This window comes from Macaca nemestrina, chromosome 3 (genome assembly GCF_043159975.1).
Source record: "Macaca nemestrina isolate mMacNem1 chromosome 3, mMacNem.hap1, whole genome shotgun sequence".
Lineage (NCBI taxonomy): Eukaryota > Metazoa > Chordata > Mammalia > Primates > Cercopithecidae > Macaca > Macaca nemestrina.
Window position 1 is genome coordinate 91,352,462 of NC_092127.1, and position 25,450 is coordinate 91,377,911.

The 25,450-nt window shown below is 33.8% G+C and overlaps 1 protein-coding gene and 1 long non-coding RNA gene across 9 annotated transcripts in view; one reads left to right on the forward strand and one right to left on the reverse strand.

Annotated features, from left to right (window-relative positions):
- LOC105486404 (sperm tail PG-rich repeat containing 2) overlaps window positions 1-25,450 on the forward strand; it is a 657,812-nt gene that overhangs the window by 360,345 nt on the left and 272,017 nt on the right. The gene's annotated exons all lie outside the window — the stretch shown is intronic.
- LOC139362365 (uncharacterized) overlaps window positions 14,586-25,450 on the reverse strand; it is a 36,216-nt gene continuing 25,351 nt past the window's right edge. Inside the window, exon 3 of the long non-coding RNA XR_011621159.1 lies at window positions 14,586-14,645. This is a non-coding gene — a long non-coding RNA (uncharacterized lncRNA). The remainder of the gene's footprint in view (window positions 14,646-25,450) is intronic.

Genomic DNA, 25,450 nt, shown 5'->3' on the forward strand with positions numbered 1-25,450 from the left:
GGGTGGATATGTAAAATCTAAACCACAGTTCTTATCCTTGATGTTTTAGTCCAGTGGGGAAATCTGAACTTCAGCAACTGGAGCTATTGTGATAAATTTGCTGATAAAATAAACTGTGAAAAAAGCTTTAGGAGTAATGCATTCTATTTAGATGTGAAAATCAATAGATTGACATGAAAGAATTGCCCTGTTTGAGCGATAGCCCATAATATAACATGGTAAGTGGTGATGAGAGTGGCAGATTATACTATAACTATATTGGCTTAAATAATGAATGATCTTGGTGTGCCATCAGAGGCTGTAAATAAGGAAGTGACACAATCAGATTCATACTTGAGGAAACTTCTGTTAATGTTGAGAATAGATTGGAAAGAGGAACAGTGGAAGCAGATTGACAGTTAGAAAGGTCTTGCAATAGTTCAGTTGCCTATAATTCCTAGAGTCTCCAAAACTGGCATCTCTAAAACTCTCTGGCTTATTATGGGTAGATAAAGGAATGCAACCTCCTTCCTTAGGGTGCACTTTTATACTGCACCTGAAACTCCAGCAAACAAGTATTTTGCTGGCCCCTTAAATATTTTTATATTTCCTTATGAGTACGTATTTTTTTAGTTTTATGTGAATTCCCCAAATATTACCACCTGGGAATTGCTAAATCCTCCAACTTTCTTTTCTGCATACATTGAAACATCCAACCCCTTACTTCCTGACCTTGCAATATTGCTAAAGGTTCTTGATGGTATACATTCTTTCTGACCACCTCTTGTTTTAATTTCCTCTTTCTGTTCAATTCTTATTATCTCACCACCTGGATTATTTTTTTCCCTCTGTTACATCGGTCTAAAACATAGAATTTAACTCTCTTTTCCTTTGGTTCTCTCAAAGTACCTTACACAGCAGAATTTACTAAAGGTAGATGGTAAAAAGAAGGGGGATTATTTCAGAGACAAGTGACAATGTTAATTGTTTTTTCTGAGCCCTGTGTTGTGGGAAAGCAGTGAAAGTTAAGATGTCCCCCCAGTTTTTGTGTTCAGAATAAAGGCTAATGGCAAAGTACCACCACACTGCCCTCGCATACTCTAACACCAGTCTCCATTCTTTCTCATGACTCCCATGAGACTTGTGGAAGACTTTGTTTGCCTGCCTCTATAAAACTTCTAGCACCCTTCCTTTTCTTTGAGACTTTTCTCACTAATGACATCATCTCTGTAATAGCTTCAATAAAACATCTCATTATTTGTTCAGTGCATTTTGTCTTTCTCATCAGCAAGAATTTAATGTAAATATTATATATTCATTTTTTCTGTCTTTTACAGGGCTTCCCTGGCATCTTTATTATCCCCAGCTTCCTGCCATCTTGCTAAATTCTTCTTTTTTCTGTTTTTCCATCTAAAATTTCCTTGTCTCTTTAATTATTGCGTTCTTTACTCTTTTCATATCTGAAATGCCAGAGCAAAATAAAACCAAATATCTGTCATTTTAAAAAAAAATTTTACTTTAAGTCCTGGAATACATGTGCAGAATGTGCTGGTTTGTTACATAGGTTTACATGTGCCATGGTGGTTTGCTGCACCTGTCAACCCATCATCTAGGTTTTAAGCCCGATATGGATTAGGTATTTGTCTTAATGCTCTCCCTCCCCTCTCCCCTCTGACAGGCCCTGGTATGTGATATTCCTCTCCCTGTGTCCATTGGTTTTCATTTTTCAGCTCCCAGTTATGAGTGAGAACATGCGGTGCTTGGTTTTCTGTTCCTGAGTAGTTTGCTGAGGATAATGGTTTCCAGCTTTACCCATGTCCCTGCAAAGAACATGAACTGATTATTTTTTATGACTGCATAGTATTCCATGGTGTATATGTGCCACATTTTCTTTATTCAGCCTATCATTGATGGGTATTTGGGTTGGTTCCAAGTCTTTGCTATTGTGAATAGTGCTGCAATAAACATGCGTGTACATGTGTCTTTATAGTAGACTGATTTTCATAAATGTCTGTTATTTTATAAGTCCTTTTGCTCCTCCCACTTCCCCTTTCCCTTTTCTTTTACACATTCCTTGCAGAACACCTTCTAGGGCCTTTCTATTCTTACAGAAATGGTCCCTTAAGGTACTTTAATAAACAAAAATTATTTTTTCCTGAAATACCTGTCCTACCTCTTAATGTACCATTTTTATTCCAGTTAAAAGACTGTAGGCCAGTAATTCAGAACCCCTAGAGCCTCGACTAAACACCTTCAAATTATGTATGAAAATAATAACCATAATAATTTTAATTAAAATTGTTTAGTATTCTGCAATTTATCTCATTTAGCAACATTTACCAACAACTTTGTAAAGCAGAAATTTTATTCATTGTAGGTGACTAAGTGTCAGCAAGTTTAAGTGTCTTTCTCTAATTTTGTGTGGTAGATTGGGGCTAGTATAGGACTAATGATATAGTCACACATTTTAACCTCACAACTTTTCCAAGCTATTGTCTTCTATCTACAACTCTATTAAATATGTACAAGAAAATAACAAACAAAGCATACACCATACAGAAACAGGATGAACTTACTGACTGTTAATAATGCATGAATACATTTGTTTGGAAACTTGATATTTTTGAGCTAGTGGAGGTTTTAGTGTATTTGTATATCAGATGTTGTTAATATTAATCAGAAGAAGATCTATGGTTTTGTGTTAGGGATATATGTTCAGATTAAGAGTAAAAATAGAAAGTGTTAATTCATTGAATTCTGGAATGCACTGAGTGACCTAAAGAAGATTTCAAGGACTTTGCAAAGTGTTGATACTTTCTTGTGACCACAAACCTGAGTTAAGACCATATTGCACTTGAGACTCAATCTCATGGAACAGAGCGTTCACCTAATTGTTAATCACAGTACCTCATCTTAGTGTTAGTGATAATAAAATGAGAAAATGCATTTGTGGTTGAAGTAAGCTTAATTAGAAGAGCTGCTCGGGATCTAATTAACTTTATATGGGGGGAAGGTCTGGGAGGCATTTGCAAAGGGTTTTGGTTACCAAGAAAAGATGAAAAGGATGAGATAATGAGGAGAAGGACTTGAATTGTAAATAAGAGGGACTGTACCAAGTTTTTGACTTCATGGACAATACATGTAATATGGCTGTCATCAGTGTAAATATAGAAAATATCTATGAATTCATGTTTTCTCATATCTTTCACCTGGTGTTTTTACTGCTTGGAGGGAAGTCCAGGGGGCTTTACGTGGTAGGGTGCCTTCTTACAGTGGCTCTTACACATGATTGGTATAGGGTACAATCTGCAGTTGTAGCTTGCTGCCTTGATTATTTTTCTGCAACTTGCTGATAGCAAAGAGGGGTGCATCTACCAAAAGAGAATAAGATAACAAAAGAGGGAGTCAAAGTGATGAACACATAGAAATTGAATCAGACATATGTGAAACATTCTTGAATATGCTTTACCTTTATTTCTGATGACCTGCAATCAGGTTTTTTTTCCCCCATTGAAATAAAAAGGAAGAAAATAGAAATAGTAGAAATGCTCCTATGCTTCTTGGAATGATAGGAGGGGACAAGTAATTGAGGGAGTTCTTGCTAAAAGACACTAATTTCCCCTTGAAGTAGCAGGCAAAATCATTTGTTGAAACTACAGGGAGGCTGGGAGTGGTGGCTCATGCCTGTAATCGCAGTACTTCGGGAGGCGGAGACAGGTGGATCACCTGAGGTCAGGAGTTTGAGACCAGCCTGGCCAACATAGTGCAACCCCATCTCTACTAAAAAAATACAAAAAAAAATTAGCCAGGGCATGGTGGCGGGCACCTGTAATCCCAGCTACTCTGGAGGTTAGGCAAGAGAATCACTTGAACCCGGGAGGTGGAGGTTGCAGTGAGCCGATATCGTGCCATTGCACTGCAGCCTGGGTGACAAGAGCAAGACTCCATCTCAAAGAACAAAACAAAACAAAACAAAATAAAACAAAAACAAAACAAAACTACAGGAAATTGGGATAATTTATTAAGAAACACAATCTCCTTTTTTCTCTTTCAATAATTTTGTTTATCTAATGATTTCTCAACAACAAAACATCATAATGCACCAAGGTAGAACATGTCATTGAGTGACTCATTCATGTCCTTCAACAAATAGAAAAATTTGCAATAATTCTAGTTGTGGGGAGGAACAAGAGAAAGACAGAGAGAAAAACAAAAACAGAGAGAGAGAGAGAGAGAGAGAGAGAGAGAGAGAGAGAGAAAGAGAGACAGACAGAGAAAAGGGAGAAGAGAGAGACAGAAAAAAGAATTCCAGTTAGAAACAATCAGAAAGATAGGCAATTTTGATTGGTACAATAGGAACCATAAAACCTGAATTTGAAGGGCTTTTCTATGTCATGGTGCCAGCTTTTTGTCACTCATGTGACCTATGCTAGTGCCATGAATATTTATTCTAACTCTTTAGAGCATTTTTCATCAGGCTTTCTTTCCTAAGACTTCTATCCAAGGACTTTTTAAAATTCAAAACCGAAAAGCATGGAATAGATACAGGAACCCATAAAATAATAACATGAATTTTGCACATCTTTCATAGAGGGTCATTTTCTATGATAATAAACTTGGAGCTTTTGATCAGTCTGCAACCTATTCAGGGAACCCAGTGAATACAACTTAATATAAAGGTTTAGCTGATTTCTTTAAGAAAGTATTGGTCAAATTTAGGTATGCACACAATTGACAGTCTATTCTTGAGAGCCAGATAGTTTGTAAACATATCAAATAAAATTGAAGAGAAATGAAGGCAGTATGAAGTACATCATTGCTTTTTTCTTAAAAAAATTGGCAATTTATAGTCCTAGAGATAAGAAAATGAAGGATGTCTGTGGAAAATAGGCATATGTCAGTGTAATTAAAGATAACTCAGTTGCAGAACATGGATGAATTCTTACAACAGAAAATAATACTAGAGCTTGCAAAAGAGCACAGTTTTCCCTCTTTGAACTAGGGTTGCTATCTATGAATGAGTAACTCAGGCTGAATGTTTTTCAAAGTTTTATATGTTAGACTCTGCTTGCAGTTACAAGTATATTGTTAGTGGGCATGCTTGAATTTCTGATAGACATGGCTAACCATTCTCTGCTAGATTTTGAAATATTTTGTATCTGAGAAAACATAATTAAAGATGCCTGTTTATTAGTTATTTATTAGAGAAATGAAGTTGACAAATATGAGAAAGTATGCTCTTTCCTCCTCCAAACTTACCACAGAGGATTTTTTAAAGTTTGAAGATAAGCAGAAAATTTTATTTAAGTTTATTTTCTGGTTTTCTTTTTTGCTTTATTTGACCTCACTAACCTTAGTCATCCATTCATCAGAGTGATGTTTTGAAAACTGTAGTCAGCAAAATGAGCTAGAGTTTATTTCTGTGTCATGGTTGTGGTTTGTAGGTTTCTAGGATGGCCTCAATGATTTTCACCTCCTGATATTTAAGGCCTTGTATAATCCCTTATTCTTAACTGTGAATATGGGGTATGTGCAGATGCTGGTAGTTGGACAGATGGCAGTGGAGGTCTGTAGAAACCTCCTCAGATTGCCTTAATTTTTTTGACAAAATAGGGAGTACTGTAATTGGCTGAGAGTGGTGATTTATGGAGTGAGAAGAGAAAAATTGTGAATTAGTCGTTTAGGAGAGTGGGCATGTACATAGACAGACAGATATTATATAATTGACTAACAACATTTGGAGTTCATAGAAGTGGGAGTTAGCGATCTGAATATGGGGATTCAGACTCTGATGCAAAATTTAACTCAAATTAAAGACTGCTAAAACACATAATTATAACAAATTTAGTTCAAATACCTTAATAGGCTTTTATTTGCAATTCTAGAATCCAGCAACATCTCATTCTATAAAATAGAATGAGTGTTCTGATGAAGTGAGCATAGGAGCTTGGCTTTATAGACAGACAAAGGCTGAGGAAAGCAGCAACAAAAAACAAAAGCAGATTGGTCATTACAGAGTTTTCCTTGGAAATATTATAGCAGAGTGGAATTTCTTAGCATTCCAGCTAAAACAGGGACTGTTTGAGGATTTGGCTGTTATCCCTTTCTCTCAATTTCTTGGAAGGTCAGATGAATAACTCAGTTTTAGCTTAGTGGTGTGGAACTTCTGCCTGAGTAACTCCAATTTGGTGTGGTTTGTTGAACCTAGTGCAAGAGCTCAGTCCAAACCAACGGCCTCCTATAAAGTTTATTTAAGACCTAAACTTAGCTAAAAATATAAAATTATTAGAAGAAAACACTATGGGAAATCTTGATTGCATTGGCAGTGATTCCATGAATGTGACACCAAAAGCACAAACAACAAGGAAAAAATTGATAAATGACCTTCATTAAAAGACAATCTGCTGAATGGGGGAAAATATTTGCAAATCATTTATCTGATAAATAATTAATATCCAAAAGATATAAAGAACTCTTTAAACTCAAAACAACAACAACAACAACAACAACAAAAACAACGACAAAAACCCAACCCAATTTAAGAAAATGGGCAGTCGAGACCATCCTGGTTAACACGGTGAAACCCCGTCTCTACTAAAAAATACAAAAAACTAGCCAGGCGAGGTGGCAGGCGCCTGTAGTCCCAGCTACTCGGGAGGCTGAGCCAGGAGAATGGCGTAAACCCAGGAGGCGGAGCTTGCAGTGAGCTGAGATCTGGCCACTGCACTCCAGCCTGGGCGACAGAGCTAGACTCCGTCTCAAAAAAAAAAAAAAAAAAAAAAAAAGAAAATGGGCAGGAGACATAAATAGATATTTCTTTGAAGTAGATATACAAATGTTTAACAAATACATGAAAAGATGCTGACCATCATTAGTCATTAGGGAAACACACAATGAGATAACCACTTCACACCTACTAGGATGGCTATAATACAAAAAATGTAAAATAAGTGCTGGCTAGGAGGTAAAGAAATTGAAACCCTCGTGCATTGCTGGTGGGAATATAAAATGGTTAAACATAGAGCTACCATATGTCTCAGCAATTCCATTCCTAGGCTTATATCCAATAAAATTGAAAGCAGGAACTCAAGTAGATATTTGTATACCAATTTTCATAGCCAAAAGATAGAAACAATTCAAGTGTCCATCAATAGATGAGTGGATAAGCAAAATAAGTTATATACATTCAGTGAAATGCAATGCAGCTGTAAAAGGGAGTGAAGTTTTGATATATGCTGCAACATGGATAGAGCTTGAAAATATGATGCTTCATGAAATAAGCCAGACACAGAACAACAAATATTGTACAGTTCCACTTGCATGAGGTACCTAGAATAGGCAAATTCATAGAGTCAGAAAGCAGAATGCAGGTTACCAGGAGCTGTGGAGGGGAGAAAAGGGAGGTTATTATTTAATGGGTATATAATTTTTATTGGGCATAATGAAAAAGTTTTGGGAAGTGGTGGTGGTGGTGGTGGTGGTGGTGATAACACCACATTTTGAATGAATTTAATGCCCTTGAATTGTGCATTTACAAATGGTTAAAATTATTAATATTATGCTATGTATATTTTACCACATTGAAAAATAAGAACCCATCTGAGGTTTTTATTATGAATTTGAAGTGAGTCTAGTCAGTAGAGTTGAATATTTTCTTTGCATCACATTTGCAGAGGAGATTGACATGGCAATGAATAATTGAGATAGTTTACATCTGATGGGAAGATACTCTACTATTCATATGGAAAAAGGCTTTGTGAATTTAGAGAACTAAGAGTTTAGAGTGAGTTATGGTGGTTGAAAAGGCTTTATGAAGGATGTAGGATCTGAATAGAGCCCTGAAGAGTTTTAGTATTTGGACATATGAGAGAGGAGGAAATTAAATCTTGGTGAGGGAAACAAGATACATAAGTCTCGGGTTCTGTAATTAGCATACCATATCCCAGGGTAATGGTATGGGCTAAGTATAAGCAAATAACTAATATAAAGTATCAGATTAGGACATGGAAAGTGGTATAAAGCTGATTTTTAAAAAGACCTTGAATACTAGGGTGAAGAGTTTGGACATTTTCTCCCATGCAGTTGGGTCCCTGTGCTCTAAAGCAGAGGGGTGATGTGATACGTTCAATATTTTAGGACAGTTATATGAGTGGCACTATACAGGGTAGATTAAAGTGAAGTAATAAAATATTAAACAAGAACTTCAGAGAAATGATTTCTCTTCCTAAATCTAACAAAACTAGCTCTGTGACTTTGGAGAAGTCACTTAACCTCTTTAAGCTTCAGATTTCTCATCTATAAAATTAAGGGATTGAATGCTTCATTATGACAGAATATTATAAAGTCATTTAAAGGTTATACCTTTAAAGCATATTTACAATTTACTGGTATTATGCTTATAGTAAATATTAATTGAAGGAAACTGTACACTAAAATTTCTGTAGAGGAGTCCCATTAAAAATTAAAACTGCTTGTATGTGTAATTATTAATATTTTCACTTTAAAAGGGATGTAAAGAAATGCAGCAAAATCATAAGGGTTTTGTATAAGAAGTGGTTTCTTCATTATATTTAATATTTTTATTTTTTCTAAATATAATGAGTATGCACTATTTTTTAATTAGAAAAAATACTCTTTTTATTGTAGATTAGAACTTGGGATTCCAGAACTTTAGGGTATTATTGTCAAGGTATGGTAGGGACCCAATGTGGGAAGATGGTTATACGTATGCATAGAAAGAGACCTGAAGAAACATCTGAGGGCAATGGGCAGTAATTAGAAGTCCTAATTAGTAATTAGGTGAGAATTAAAAGTCTTCTCACAATCTGCTTTCTTTTCCTTCAGTTCCTTTACTGAAGAGGACCTATGGAGAAATTTCCATTTCCTGAGCATGTCTGACTCATTCCAAATTGATTCTCATAAATACAATTGGACTCTGACCACTATTTGGCAATTCAGTTATGTTTGTCTATTTGACACAGTGAATACTCTTCACACTGTCTATTCCAAAGTTTTGGCTCTCCCCTTAAGATACCTAATTATCTACTAAATTCTTTTGTCTTTATTTTCACTTATGATAAAAATTTCCTAGTGCAATATGTTAATTTGAAGCTTAATCTCCCCCTTGTATCGCATGTAACTATTAATAGTGCCTCATTTCACTCTGAAGAGTACATACAGTTTGGAAAATCAGTTGCATGTCACCATAACTTTAGGAAACATACAAAACCATTTTGTAGTTGTATTGGGGGTTCCCGAGAGCAATTTCAATACTGGTGATTCACTAGAAGGACTCCTATGACTCAGAAAAACTGTTACACTCAGTTACAAAATTATTCATTTGTTACAACAGGATATGAACTAAAATCAGCAAAAGGGAAAAGGTAAATGGGTCAAAGTCCAGGAGGAACTAGGCACAAGGTTCCAGCTGCTCGCGCCTAGTGGAGTTTCCTAGATGTACTAATTTCCCAGAAATCATGTGTAACAAGGAAGTGTTGTTAAACAAGGAAGCTTACTTGAACCTTGATATTCAGAGTTTTTATTTGGGGTCAGTCACATTAGACAGATCTTTCTTGGGAATATGCAGGGTTTGAGCAACTCAGGCCTGCTGTGTGAACACTTTCCTGCATGATACTTTATGTGAGAATTCAATTTTCTAAAGTTCTCACCTTGTAGCATCTTAAAGTATTTTTATTATTTTCTCATGGAGGAAGGAAAGGCATGGTGAAAGTAACTGTGATTATGAAGTGTCCACAAAGCACCTTGCTTAGAGTTTGCATGAATTATTTTATTTAATTTTTATAATTATTCCATTGATGAAGTGTTGCCTGCTTCGAGAGATTATCGTATGTCTCTCTTCTTCTTTTCTTTTCTTCTTCTTTTCTGCTAATTTCTTCAAATTAATACATTGTATATTTTTCAGGGATCACTACCCAAAATATTATTCTGAAATTACTTTCCTAAGTTCCTAGAAGTCATTTATGTGAAGCTAATGTTCTTTTTCTGACTTTTTATCTTTCTTATCTTGTTACTGCTGCAACAGGTGGTTGATCACGTCCTTCTTGAAAATCTCTCCTCCCTTAACATCAATTACATTCACTATTTAGGCTTTCTTCTTACCTCTCCAACTTGTCCTTTGCTAGTTTTATGCTTTTCTTTCCCATTTTTGTTCCATTTGATTCCTGGAAATACAGAATATTAGATCATTTGAAACTCTTCACACTATAAAAATGCTAGATAATGTATGGCAAGCATCCTTTGAAATGAAGAGATGAGTTTTCAAGAAAGCAAAAACTTTCTAGAGGTGTCCTGTCTTGAGGGCTAAGTAGTTGTTAACGCTTTGACTGTCTTGTGGAATGTAGACTGTTTGGGTTTTGATAACCATGTCAGCTAGATGCTGGTGAGTAGAACTGATGCCTATATATAAAGTGAAGATTTTCTAAGGGCTCTATCAGTGAAATAATATGTTGGTGGAAAAAATCCCACGCACCAGCAAAGAAAAACTGCAAGAAAGAATTCTATTTTGGCCTGGATTTAAAATACAATTATTTTCTGATAACTCATAATAATAAATCTGCACTTGTTCAAATAGCATTTGTATTATATTCATGGTTTTGGAAGATTTTAACCTGAGAAAATAACATATAAAGTAGTTTTGTGATAGTACCATCCCTAGGATGCTTGGCAGAAGCAAAACCTGTCTGGAAGGGAACTGCCCTCAACCAAGGCCTCACAAGATTCTCAGAAATAAATCCTGCTGGACATGAGTTTACACTCCATAATTCAAAATTTAACAAGTAAATAGCATTTCTGTAAAAAGAACAAACATCAGAATTAGGCTCTTCTAAGAGCTTTAGAAAATAGAATGATCAGACAGACACTACAAAATAGTCTCTTATGTTTCCTAAAATTACAACCACCATACAATTTGTTCTCCATATGGATGTGCTTTTCAGAATGAAATGGGGCACTTATTAATAACTGTACACAGGACAAGTGTTCTAATTTGGCATTGTTCCGGGCCAGCTGAGATCTGTGGTTACTCTAAAATAAACCACTCAAATATTTTTTTACTTTAGCCTACTTATACATTGATAAAATAATAAAGTATATTCACTTAAATTATTCTTTTTCATTTATAATTTCCATTAATTCAGATTGAGGTGTTTCTTAAGTTGGTAAGTTCTTACTATCTTGCTGTTACTTCTTTGCAATACATATTTTTCTTAAGATGACGAGTTAGCCAAATATACACAATAAAACAGTGAATAATGGGTAAGTGAAACCATTCATATGGTGATATCAAATAATAAAAAGTAGTGGCAACGTATATTCTGTAATTAGTATGATAAATAAAGATATAAAGGGTGAGGGTGCTTGCTTCTTTTGCTTTATTTTGGCTAAAAGTTTCCAAATTTTTAGGTTTAAGTAAAGCAAGATACAATTAGTAGTGGTAAGAAGAATGGAGGATTCTTGAGTTTTTTTCCATGTAACCATGAATCATTTTACTTATTTTGTCCATAGACATTGTTTTATGCAAACACTAATGTGAAGTCCCTTGTAATGAATCCTCTAGCAACTGATTGGGAACATCTGCTTTATATAAGAGCTTTCCCTAGAGATCAGACACCCAAAACAGATTTCTCCAAAGCCCAGGGTGTATATGAAATTAGATTTATTTTCATGGTAGTGGAGAAGTAGGTGAAAACAAATTGGACTACAAGAATTATTTCTCTTACTCCAGGAGTTGGCAGTCTCTAAAGACTGCAAAACAAATCCACCTATTTTTGTACAACTCAGGAACTTAACATGGTTTTGAAGTTTTAGATGTTTGAAGAAGAACAAATCAAAATAAGAATACTATTTTGTGTCAAATTATATGAAATTCAAATCTTAGTGTCCATAAATAAAAGTTCTATTGGAATACAGTCATGCTCATTCATTTATAATTGTCTATGGTTACTTTTGTGATACAATATCAGAGTTGAATAGTTGCAACAGAGATCCTATAGTCTGTAAAACCTAAAATACTTACTATCTGACTCTTTGTAGCAAAAGCTTGTTGGTCCCTGATATATTTAGTCAGGAAAATGATATGTTACCTTTCTCTTTTTGTTCTATGACTGTTATAATCAGAAATTTTCACAAATCTGAAGTGAAGTTAGTCTTGTGAGAAAGCTTTGGGTTAGTATTATAAGTCACTGAGCAATTCAGTTTTCTTTCAGTGCACTAACCTTTCTGTTCTTTCTAACTTACGGTTCTAATATCTGGCATCTGAAGTACATTTTAATAAGATTTTCTTTTCACTAAATTGTTTAAATAATGACAAAATAGTAACATTCACATGAAAACTATGAGACACATCTTAACATTTGTATTTATGAAGAGTTTATCTTCCTCATAACAGTAATACTCTAAGTTTGTGCTTCCAGTTTCACATGATTCTGCAGTAAGAATCAAGGAGGCAGGTGCTTTCCCTCTTTCTGATCTGTCAACCCCAGAGGATTGAGTTATGTCCTGAGGCCTTTTACTTCGTGGTAGCAAGGAACAACGAAGAAGGAATTAAGGTAAAAGACTATAGGAAACATACTAAAGGATCCAGACAAGAGCAATACAATTTGTCATAAGTGTTTAGAAGCATAGACTTCATAAAGCCAATTCATTTTAAAGTGCCTTTTGTTCCTGCTGTTGTAAATGGGATTTTTTTTTTATTTCTTTTTCAGATAGTTTGTTGTTATTGCCTAGAAACACTACTGATTTTTGTGTGTATATTTTGTATCTTGCAACTGTACTGGATTCATTTATTAGTTCTCAGAGTCCCTTGGTGAAGTCGTTAGAGGTTTTTTTTCAACTTTTATTTTAGATTCAGGGGTACATGTGCAAATGTTACATGGATATGTTGTGTGATGCTGTGGTTTGGAGTGTGACTGAACCCATCACTCAGGTAGAGTGCATAGTAAGCACTAGGCAGTTTTTTAACTCTTGCCCCTCCTCCCTCACTGCCCCGTCTTGTATTCCCCAGTGTTTATTGACCCATCTTTATGTCCACGTGTACCCAATGTTTAGATCCCACATAGAAGTGAGAACATGAGGAAGTTGGTTTTCTCTTTCTGCATTACTTAGGTTAGGACAGTGGCCTCTGGCTGCATCCATGTTGCTGCAAAGGACATGATTTCATTCTTTTTATGGCTGTGTAGTATGCCATGGTATATTTGTACCACATTTTCTCTATCTGGTTTTGTTTGATTTGATTTTTCTCTAGGCCTGATTTGTAGTAAACCTGTGCTTTCATTTTATAGAGGTGATGGCAGGACTTTATATTTTAAGATATCTTCATTTTGCTCTTACATTTTTTTATTTTGCTTCATTGTCTTCTAGAATCTGGTTTTTCTGATGCCAATACAATCAGAAGGCATTTTGCTTTTTTTTTTTTTTCCTTTGTGGGGGACTTACCTTCCTTTTTTGGGAAACATTTAGAATTTTAAAAAATTCTTAGTGTTCTACAATTTCACAGTAGTATATCTATGGCTGAATATCTTTCAGTGCCTGGACTTAGGTCATTTATGTTTTTTATGTCCTTTTACATTTGAAGAATTCAATCCTTTTTAAGCAATCTGTATTTTGTAATTTATTTTCAGCATTTTAATTTTGTCTTTCTGGAAACATGGATTTTGGCTCCAATAGAATTTATTTTTTAAATATCTTTTTATCTTTCATATTTTTTTTCTCTCTCTACCTTTTTGCTCTAAATTCTGTAAGGGTTTTTGTAAGCTATTTTTCTTATCTAATTAAATTTTTGATACCAACAGTTCCTGATACCAATGCTCCTGGAGTACATTGTTCTCAGAATGCTCTTTGTTTTATAGATGCAATATTATTGTGAATATATTTTATGATATTATTCAATTTTGAAAGTTATATATTTTCTGTATTTTCCTAAACTATCTTTTTTTTCTTCAGGGTCAGTTTTTCTATTTATTTTGGTCTTTGTCTTTCATGTGGCTATTTCTCATCATTTACCAAGTAAATTTTGGTGTGTTCATTCTTAAGGAAACAAAAACTAAATATTTATCTAGTTTGAGTGCTCTTTGGGTACACTAAAGAAAAAGTGGTACTGTTCACTTCTTGGTCTCCCTTTCAACAACAGTTCTGACTTGCAACTCTGTGTAGGTTAGCAGAGGAAGGGACGTATGTATTATTGGACTTTAGGATGAATTTATTAGTGGACGTTAAGATGAATAAATAGAACACCCGACTGCCTTCCCACTATCATACCTCATCCTCATTGGCACATGCTCCTTTCTCTTAATAGCAAGTATTAAGCATAGTAGGGGGAGATAGGCAAACAAAATTGCATTCTAAACTGCCTAGTCACCTAAAAGAAAAGATAAATCAACAGGATTTGAGTCAAGAAGAGTTCTGGGAGCAGTATTTTGTAGGATATTCTCATATTTCTTTACTGTACTCTTTTTTAAGCAATTTTTAAATTATAAACCTATTGTGATTTAAAAATCTCAGAAAGCTATGAATATAAGTAACTTTCTTAACTTGATAAAGGCTAAAACCGTAAGGCATTATTCTTGAAGAAAGGAAGACAAGGATACCTACTATTACCATACCTTCTTAATGAAGTAGGTGGTTCACATCAATACCTAAGGATAGAATACCTAATAACACAAAAAGAAGGAAGTGTTGGAATAAAAGATATAAACCTACTTTAAACTGCAAATTATAGCATCAATAGCAAATTTAAAAAATATCCAGAGACTGCTAGGACTGATAAGAAAATTTGCCACACTTGCTTGATAGATAATGGCTTACAATACCAGCAGTGATCATTTTCAAAAGAGTAATGAAATAACATACAACTCACAATAAAAATAACGTTCCTAGGATTAAATAAGAAAAAAAATTTCATAGAGAATTTTTAAACTAATAATAGACATAGATAATGGTCTGAATAAATGAAAAGCTATTCTAGGCACTTGAATGTGATGACTTTATATAATCAAGATATCAGTTTTACTTTTCTTAATCTATAAATGTAACCCCACTTAAGATTCCAGTTGGACTTTTTGAAGAAATTAATGATCACATATAAATGTGTGTAAAAATAAAGGTATATGAAGAGCCTAAAAAAAGGAATAGAGAGGGGGAGAAATCCCAATAGCATTTATTAAGACACACTGCAAATCTATATTAATAAAAACTTTGTGGTTTTGGCACAAAAGCAAGACAAATGGATAACGAAACAGAAAATTCAGAGACAGATTAATGTATATGTGAAGACAATTTATTGTAAAGATGTCACTGCAACTCAATAGGTAAGCAAAAATTATTTAGTTGACATACTGGGAAAACTGACAAACTTATTAATATGGTTTGACTCTGTGTCCCTACCCAAATCTCATCTTAAATTGTAATCACCACGTGTTGAGGGAGGGACTTGGTTGGAGGTGATTGGATCATGGGAGCAGTTTCCCTCATGCCGTTCTCATGATAGTGTTATCACTAGATCTGACGGTTTAAAAGTGGCACTTCCCCCTTCATGCTCTCTCTCCTACTGCCTTGTGAAGAAGTGACTGCTTCCCTTTCACCTTCCACCACGCTTGTACATTTCCTGAGGCCTCCCTAGCCACGTGGAAATGTGAGTCAATTAAACCTTTTCTGCTTATAAATTACTCAGTCTCAGGCAGTTCTTTATAGCAGTGTGAAAACGGACCAATACACTTACCAGAGAAAATAGGATTAGATCCTTACAAAATACCATGTGCAAAAATGGAATCTATATGGATTAAAGACCTAAATGGAAAGGTAAAACTACAAAGTTATTTGAAGAAAATATCAGTGAATACTGATTTTTTAATTTTAAAAAAAAATCAGATTCAGTGGGAACACATGCATGTTTGCTGCATGAATATATTGCATAATGGCCGGGTTTGGATTTCCATTGAATCCATCATCCCAATAGTGAATACAGCATGCAATAGGTATTTTCAACCCTTAACACCTCCCTCCCTCCCGCCTTTTGGAGTCCTCAGTGTCTAAAAGAATACTGTTACAATCTTGAAAGTGGGGAAATACTTCTTACTAAAAACTCCAAAAGGAACAACTATATATATATTTATATAAAAAATCTGAGCTTAGCTATTTTAAAACGAATGATTTCTCTTCAACATTGGGCATCCTAGGAAAAGCTCAGTAGATGACAGAAAGAAGAAATATCTGCAATATTTAAAACTGGCAGAGACTTGGCTGGGCACGGAGGCTCACGCCTGTAATCCCAGCACTTTGGGAAGCCTAGGCTGTTGGATCACGAGGTCAGGAGATCGAGACTATCCTGGCTAACATGATGAAACCTCATCTCCACTAAAAATACTATATATATATATAGTATTTATATATACTATATATATATATTTTATATATACTATATATATAGTATTTATATATACTATATATATATATTTTATATATACTATATATATAGTATTTATATATACTATATATATATAGTATTTATATATACTATATATATAGTATTTATATATACTATATATATATATGTAGTGGTGGGCATCTGTAGTCCCAGTTACTTGGGAGGCTGAGGCAGGAGAATGGCGTGAACCAGGGAGGCGGAATTTTTCAGAGAGCCGAGATCGCGCCACTGTACCCCAGCCTGGGTGACAGAGCAAGACTCCGTCCCAAAAAAAAAAAAAAAAAAAAGAAAAAAAATTGGCAGAGACTCAAATATGGACTAAACAAGAAATTTATGATGAAAAGGAGAACAAGATACCCCAAAAGAAAATGAAAAAAGTATACAAAAGTATTTTATAGGTCTATTAATTATTGCTTATTTTATTATTTTCAATAGAAATTCAACTTATTCCAGAAAAACTCATGTTCCTTCTTAAGACTCATTTATTTGTTCATTTTTATATGCAGAATACAAAAATGAATATATGTAGAATATAAAAATGAATGCTAATATTTTAAACCCTAAAGAATGACAATTATTCTAACAAACACAAAATAAAACCCCTCAAAAAGTGTGGCAATTATGTGACAAACACATAGGGCTCTGATTTTAATGATGAAGTTCTCTAAAAAGACTCACTGGAGTTAGAATTATCAAGTCATTTTTAAGGAAAGGATACATTCATTTTCTAAAACAAATTAGTATAGGAAATAACGTAGTATCAGATTTCATCTAAGTGTAGAACTCACCACTTCCCCTCGAGGCTTAAACAAATATTACATGAGTGAGGGCTCTTGTAAAATGTTATGTTTTGAAATAGATTTCATTAATGGCTTCTAGTGATAATTTATGTCTCCTTTATACACAAGTCTTTTCTCATACTAATCATGGATACCTTATTTGCATATAAATAGATTTCAGTATTTGCTGAAGCAAAGACAAATATGCTTTTTTTTTCCCCCCCCCTCCTGGACATTGTTATAAAGGAAAAAAAAAAGAGGGGAGGGGGACATTGTAATAATTAGCAATCAGTTTATATAATAATTTTCTTGAGAAAAAATTTTTGCATACAACATTCTTTGGTGTTTTTATTGATATAAAAATTTCATGTCAAACATTGTGACCTCTATTAAAATTATAAAGAAAAACAATCTGCACAGTTTTTGCAGTGGTATATGGTTTAAAACGAACATTTTGATACTGGTTGTTTAAACGTTTACTCTGACCCTCTGGATACCTTCTCCTAATTAGGTTTTACAGTTTCTGATGTGTATCATGTTCTGTTTTAGAGAATGTAAATGTCATTTTTGTAACTATATTGCTTAGCTAAACAAATTCTGAGCTATAACAAGTCATATGTTTATCGTAGAAATATGTTTTGTTTATTTCAGTTAATAGTGTACAAATGCTAAGCTTTCGGTCATCATGTAGTTAAAAATACCAAAATCTTAAATTTTTTTTTATAGAGCATACTTCCTTTCAAAATAATTCTTATAATAAGAAGACCTTTTGAGTCTACTTTTATTTCAACTAGCAATGGACATTAGTGAGGAAATAACAATTTACTCAGTGTTTGTAAGAGGTAGCCATTTGACATTTGCTTCTTGACTTTCAGTATTTGAAATAGGATATGTTCCTGTGTTGTTGCAGTGTAAGTGAATAGTCAACTTCCTCTTATGACACACAATATATCTGAGTAATTACTTGGGGAAATTAAGATAACAGCTGCTTTCTGGTAGATATGATGTCCATTAATATGTGTCTTTCTGACCAGCAGAGGTCACTCAGTGTAAAGTGAATAATGACTTCAGCTTTCAAAAGAGACAGCAAACATGACTGTTCTATTTGAGCACTTCGTTTTTACTTGATTTCTGTTACTAGCAAAAAACACTGTTTTCATCTCTTGCTATACATGCTTGCCTAAATGAATGAGGCTGTTCCTTGTGGTTTAAAGATCTTTTTAAACATGAAGGCAAACGTATAATCCTGAAAGAAATTGTTAAGGCACTGTATTTAAATCTGTATGTTTTTTTAATATTATACAGATGATTTCTAGTTAAAAATATGAGGGAGAAGATTGTCTCTCAGGGAACACATCACATTGCATTCTACCACAGAGAGGCAGCCTTCACCCAAAGATGGGATGTAGTGCTATTGGATTCTAGAAAAATAGCATTTAACTCTAGAATTTGTTTTATTGTTGTTTATAACAGGCTTTGAAAGTAGCAGTGTGTGGCGGCCTTGACAGCTGGCAGTGTGGTAATATGGAGATTTGAAGACAACTTGATTTTTAGAATTGTGATATTTGTGCTTTCCTTAAATGTGTTTATACTTAGTACTTTTAAAATACATGGGTAAAACAAAAATTACCTTTATTTTTGGTATGCTAGTGAATTAGTAATTAATTCAAGAAAAAGATTCCCTCAATTTATCAACTATGCTTATTTAATCCATCTCCTAGACCCAATTCACCTTTTAGGGAATTGTCATGCTGAGGTAAAAGCATAACATTGTCATTTGATTAATATGATATTTGTTTGGCAAATTTGATAGTTTTGGAGGTGCTGATACATCTAATGGAGATTAAGAAGGCAGCATGAAGTAGTAAAAAGAGCTGTTAAAACCATAAAGTGAAGCCACAGCTCTGCTATTTAACTCTGTTCCCTGTGAAGTTTAAATAACAGTTTTCCCCCTTCTACCCTCTCAGAGATATTCAAGGATGAAAAGCAGGTACTTTGGTCCTTATTCATTTTATAACTTATGAAAGTTGTTTAACTTCTCTGAACTGTTTTTTTTTTATTTCTATTACAAAGGAGAAGACTAAAGCTGAGCATGATTTAGAGAATTAATCAAGGTCACATGGTTATAGGAAGCTTGAATTTCAATTTAGGTTAAGATTTATTCTAGAAATAATAGGCTAAAATAACATAGAGATGAAAATATACTTATACTTGCAACATTGCCTCTTCAATGATCATGAAATAAGTTTGCAAATTTGGTCCAAGATTAAAATAGTATGACATCCACATAACAGAATTCATACTGTAGTGAAGGATGTACACTGAAAAGAAAGTCTTTTTCCTATCTTAATACTGCCAGTCTCATATTAATCTCTTTCCTCCCAGGTGACAATTGCTCTAACATATTTACAAATAATGACAAATTACAAATATTTATGTGATATATCATCTAAATGCTATTGCATATTATAAACAGAAATGTGATTTCAATCCATCTATTTCTTTTCATGGACATACTAAAAAGAAAGTAAAATGACAAGAAAATGGTTAAAATGCTTAAAGTCACAGAAGTAGATTCCAAGTAGCTCATAAATTGATTCTTCCTTTCTTGATTCAGTTCAGTTCAGCTCAATAAGCATTTATTGAGGCTCTACTACCGTAGGCAGGCACATAAGATTCAGATATATTTCAGAGAAAATTATGGTCTCATCCAGAATTTCAGAAGGTTTATTCTTTGTCTGGATCACTGGTTACCAAGATTATTTGAGAGAAAACTGATTTAAAGTATAAATATTTTTCAAGAACAGCAACACACTAAATTGTAGTTTAGAGGTCAAAAGCAATGGGTTTTGTTGAAATTATTTTCTTTTTCCCACTTTCAGAGAATATGATTTATTATTTTGGGATGAATCCAAGGAATCTTCATTTTTACACTAATTGGGATGATTCTGATGTCTGTGGTCCATGAACAACATAAAATATATGATGCTGCATACGATTGTTTTTGTTTTGTAGTCTGATATGTCATGCCCTACAACAAGTTCAGCCAGAGGCCAGCGGAGTAACATTTCTAAAGCTATAGAAGGAGAGCCAATAAACCCTGTGAGCTGTAGATACTAAAGCCAGATGAGGAATCCCTTAATTATTTGGAAGTAGACATTATTAATGTAAAAAATTCCACTGTTATTAGTCTTGATTAAAATTAACCAGTAGTATGAGTATGTCTTATCCAAAATGACTGGGACCAGAAGTGTTTCAGATTTCAAGGTTTTTGGATCTTAGAATATTTACATTATTTATACTCAACAGTTCAGCATCCCTAATCTGAAAATCCAAAATCTGAAATGCATCAATGAGTATTTTCTCTGAGCATCATGTTGATGCTTGAAAAGTTTCAGATTGATTTTGGAGTACTTTGGATTTCAGATTTTTGGGTTAGGAATATTCAACCTTAGTTGATGAGAAGCTTTGAAAGGGAAGAATCCTGCTGAATTCTCACAGTAGTCTGCTGTCTCTTATTCTAGTAGGACATAGGAACAAGGTTAGAGAATATTTACATTACATGATTACAGGATCATAGTGACCAAAGAAAACTATAAGGGTGAAGAAAAACATTATTATTTAGATTTCAATCTATATATAGATTTTGGTTTACTAAAAAGGAGGACAAAGGTTACTGAAATAGTCAATGATTAATCTAACAGTTCTTGTTTAATCTCCAATGAATGTAAAAAATATTTGATGACATCAAAGCATGAAAAGTATTGTATCATTCATTTCATCTATAAAATACATTTGCTTTAGGATAGAGAAGTTGCTCATTTAAGTTGTAAATGAAATATTAATCTTTGCTTAATTGACTCCTCACTAAATAAATAATGTAGGCTCCTCTTTCTGGAAACTCTAAACTCTGTGAGTCTAGCTTTTTCCTAGCAGACCTATACAGGTAAAGATGTTAGCAGCAGATTCAAATCCAAACATATTTGGAAGCCTTACAATTTTTAACAAGTTGAGAAAAATGGCAAGTAGTCACAATTTAAATGGTATAAATTAGTGATTTTCTTTAATGTTTGTGAAGAATTTAGTTTAATTAAATCAAATGTTTTAATTATTTTTAAAATGAAGTTGATATTTTATTGAAAGGACTTTATGTAACTTCATCTGTGATGTGACATGTTTTAGCATTATCCTGATTTGTACATGTAATATTCCCAGAGATAAGTATCAGTCTTGACAGTGGGAATGCCTTGCTAATTTAGCCTTGATAGAGTGGTGCTAATTTAGTCCTGATAATGGTGATCTAAGGGAACTTCAAATATATGTTGAGACTTATTCTATTTTTTTGCCTTGATAATTTTCTTTGCAATATGGCTGTAAATCTTTACATAAGAACTGTGAAGTATAAAACCGAAATTTAATTATGAGAATTTGCTACTAATATTTCAGGACAATTGTGAAACATTCTGTTTACCTTGAAGACAACTTCATATTTTATTATTTGGTAATTCTGTTCATTCTTAAAAATAATTCATATGTTGCATATTTAGGTACTGCCTACTCAAAATGGTTTTAGGGGAAGGGTGTTTATCCTTCCTTCCAGCTGGTTCCTATAATTCACACAGAAACTGTGTTACACTCACATTTATGACTGGTGAAAGTTATTCAAATTTACCTACAATGTACTTATGTTATCACAGAGTGGAAGGATCTTTTTTATAGCAGCAGTTGAAAGACTTCACTTGACAGAGCTTATGGATGCACATTTTGATAAGTATGTATTAGAGGTACACAGATAAACAGACATTGCTGTCTGAAGAGATATTTCAGTCCAGCCAAATCCATACGATTTTATATTTATATGTCATAACAGTGATAGCCTTATAGCTTAATCGGTTCTAGGAACACATGTTTTAACAGGTGCATGGTTTAGGTAGATGCCAGGAGATGAATTTCTCAGTTTACTTAGTTTGGAGTGCATGAAAATAGTCAATTTCTTAGGGGCTTTGTACACGATAACTTCCAGATACTCTATAATAACTTTAAGATATCCTTGAATATGTAAAATCTCATTTCTTAAAATATGTAATATTTTAATTGCATAATTAAAATAAAATATGCAAAATATGTAATTTTGTTTTTGAACAGATAGTTTAAGGGGATGGCGAAAATAAACATGGGTATTTTGTTTAAAATTTGTGTAGTATTGGGACTCTTTTTTCTCTTGTTACCTATAGTTCAATTTAATAGACTGTGCAGTTCTGTGGTCATAATCTGAAGTGCCATTTAATCAAATCTAGTCTTAGAGGTAGTGGAAGAACATTAAACCTAAATGTGTTTCTGGCATTGATGATGATACTTCTTTGTGTACGAGTCTTTTCTCTTTGCTATTACTTCATTTGTAAAGCTGAAGAATAAAATCAATATGATCAGTATGAGAAAATGTGTTCCATAAATGTATAAACTTTCTAAATGACATTTTAAAATCATGAAATTTCAATGGACAATTTCCTAAATGATTTTTAACCCCTGTTTTAAAATTGTACTTTAAGGTCTGGGATACATGTGCAGAACGTGCAGGTTTGTTTCATAGATATACACGTGCCATGATGGTTTGCTGCACCCATCAATCCGTCACCTACGTTAGGTATTTCTCCTAATGTTATCCCTCCCCTAGCCTTCCACCAACCCCCACAGGCCCCAGTGTGTGATGTTCCCCTCCCTGTGTCCACGTGTTCTCATTGTTCATCTCCCACTTCTGAGTGAAAACATGTGGTGTTTGGTTTTCTGTTCCTGTGTTAGTTTGCTGAGAATAATGGTTTCCAGCTTCATCCATGCCCCTGCAAAGGACATGAATTCATCCTTTTTTTATACCTGCATAGTATTCCATGGTGTGTATGTGCCACATTTTCTTTATCCAGTCTATCACTGATGGGCATTTGGGTTGGTTCCAAGTCTTCGCTATTGTGAACAGTGCTGCAATAAACATACATGTGCATGTGTCTTTATAGCAGAATGATTAATAGTCCTTTGATTATATACCCAGTAATGGGATTGCTGGGTCAAATGGTATTTCTGGTTCTAGATCCTTGAGGAATTGCCACACTGTCTTCCACAGTGGTTGAACTAATTTACACTCCCACCAACAATGTAAAAGTGTTCTTATTTCTCCACAACCTCTCCAGCATCTGTTGTTTCCTGATTTTTTTAATGATCACCATTCTAACTGGCATGAGATGGAGATGGTATCTCATTGTGGTTTTAATTTGATTTTCAGTAATGACCCGTGATGATGAGCTTTTTTTCTTACATTTGTTGGCCACATAAATGTCTTCTTTTGAGAAGTGTCTGTTCATATCCTTTGCTCACCTTTTGATGGGGTTGTTTTTTTCTTGTAAATTTGTTTGAATTCTTTGTAGATTCAGGGTATTAGCCCTTCATCAGATGGGTAGATTGCAAAACTTTTCTCCCATTCTGTAGGTTGCTTGTTCACTCTGATGATAGTTACTTTTGCTGTGCAGAAGCTCTTTAGTTTAATTAGATCCCATTTGTCAGTTTTGGATTTTGTTGCCATTGCTTTTGGTGTTTTAGTCATGAAGGCTTTGCCCATGCCTATGTTCTGAATTATATTGCCTAGGTTTTCTTCCAGGGTTTTAGTATGCTCATATATAGGATATTTAATTGTTAGTAGATTTGTGTCACCTTCACATGAAAAAAAGTATTCATAGCAAGAATTATTACATTATTTATAATTTTAGCTCATTATAAAGCAAACAACTTATGAAATCTGAGATTTTGTAGCTTTATTTATAGAAGTTGTTTTTTTCTGAGGCCACTCTAATGTACCAAGATGTTCATATTGAAGGGACAGAAACATAGGTTTTTGTTTTAAATTACTCACTGTTCCTGTTACGTTCCATTTTTGCCCTGTAGCATTGGTTGACATTTCATAGAGACTGAGTTGGCACAGGGCTGGAAAATATGCAATTATAAGAATCACCTACTCTTGAATTTCCCATTATATACTAGCCATGATTCAGGCAGACTTTTCATAGGTGTTTGATTTGGAATGAGAAGTTTTCTTCCTTATGACCTGTGATTAAAATGTGACATTTTGGTATCTAAAAAGAAGATAGTTTCTGCATAATCTAGCTGTGAATCAGAGCTGATGAAGCAATGTAAGTCTTTGACCTGTATCATATAAGCAATAGCGTATGTAATTGAAAATATATTTTAAGACTGAGTATGATAAGCCTTTTTTTAATTTAAAAAATATTCTGTAGCTTAAAGCAGGCTAAGTGCTAAAATGCAGCAAGATGCATATTGAGAAGTTTTGTTTCACTTAATGTTCCTCAAAGGAATTCCAATAAAAAGAAATCTACAATTGCATTTGAATAATTTATTTTCTTTTAATGAGTTATAACTATGAATGTAAATAATTATCAGTTGCTGTAGCCTGATGGTAAGGGCAGAGAATAGACTATATTTCTTCACAATTGAAAATGAAAGATACAGTTACAATAGTGTTTGGATAATAACCTTACCTGTTGCATTAACCTTTATAAATCTTTATGGTTAAAACTACAGTTTTCAATTAACTGACTGCGGAATAATGATATACCCAGCTTCGGATGATAGTTTGTGTTTTTTTTAATTCTGAGTACTGTGGTTGATGATATATTTTCCCTTGCATAGTTTGTGTATGAATGTCTGTCAGTAAAGATGTTATGTATGTATATGTGCATTATTCCTCTGCACTGTAAATATAAATTATATTATTCCAAAGTTGTGCACGCTATTGTTTTATAGTAAGATGACATTGGCAAAAACACTTTCCTTGTCACTTGGCATATCAAAACACATTAGCTTCCCACAAGGAACTTCAGATAGCTATATCTTAATTGAACTAATTTAAAATGACTGGGCTAGAGCCTGGATGTCCTCCTTTATTTTAAATACCAACTTTTCACTTGATATATCAAAATACATTAGCTTCTCACAAAGAATTTTAGATACCTATATCTTCATTGAGCTGATATTAGAATGATTGGGCTAGAGCCTAGATGTCCTCCTTTATCTTAAATTTTGAAATGTCCTATATTAATGAAGCTAAAAACATTTAAAATGTTTCATACGAACCTATTAATTTTAAAATATTTTAGATTTTAAAGCATCAACAAGAATGTATTTGCCAAAGCAGGTAGATTGAATTGCATGCTTATTAGGGAAATATAGAGAAATTAATTTTGTATTTTAT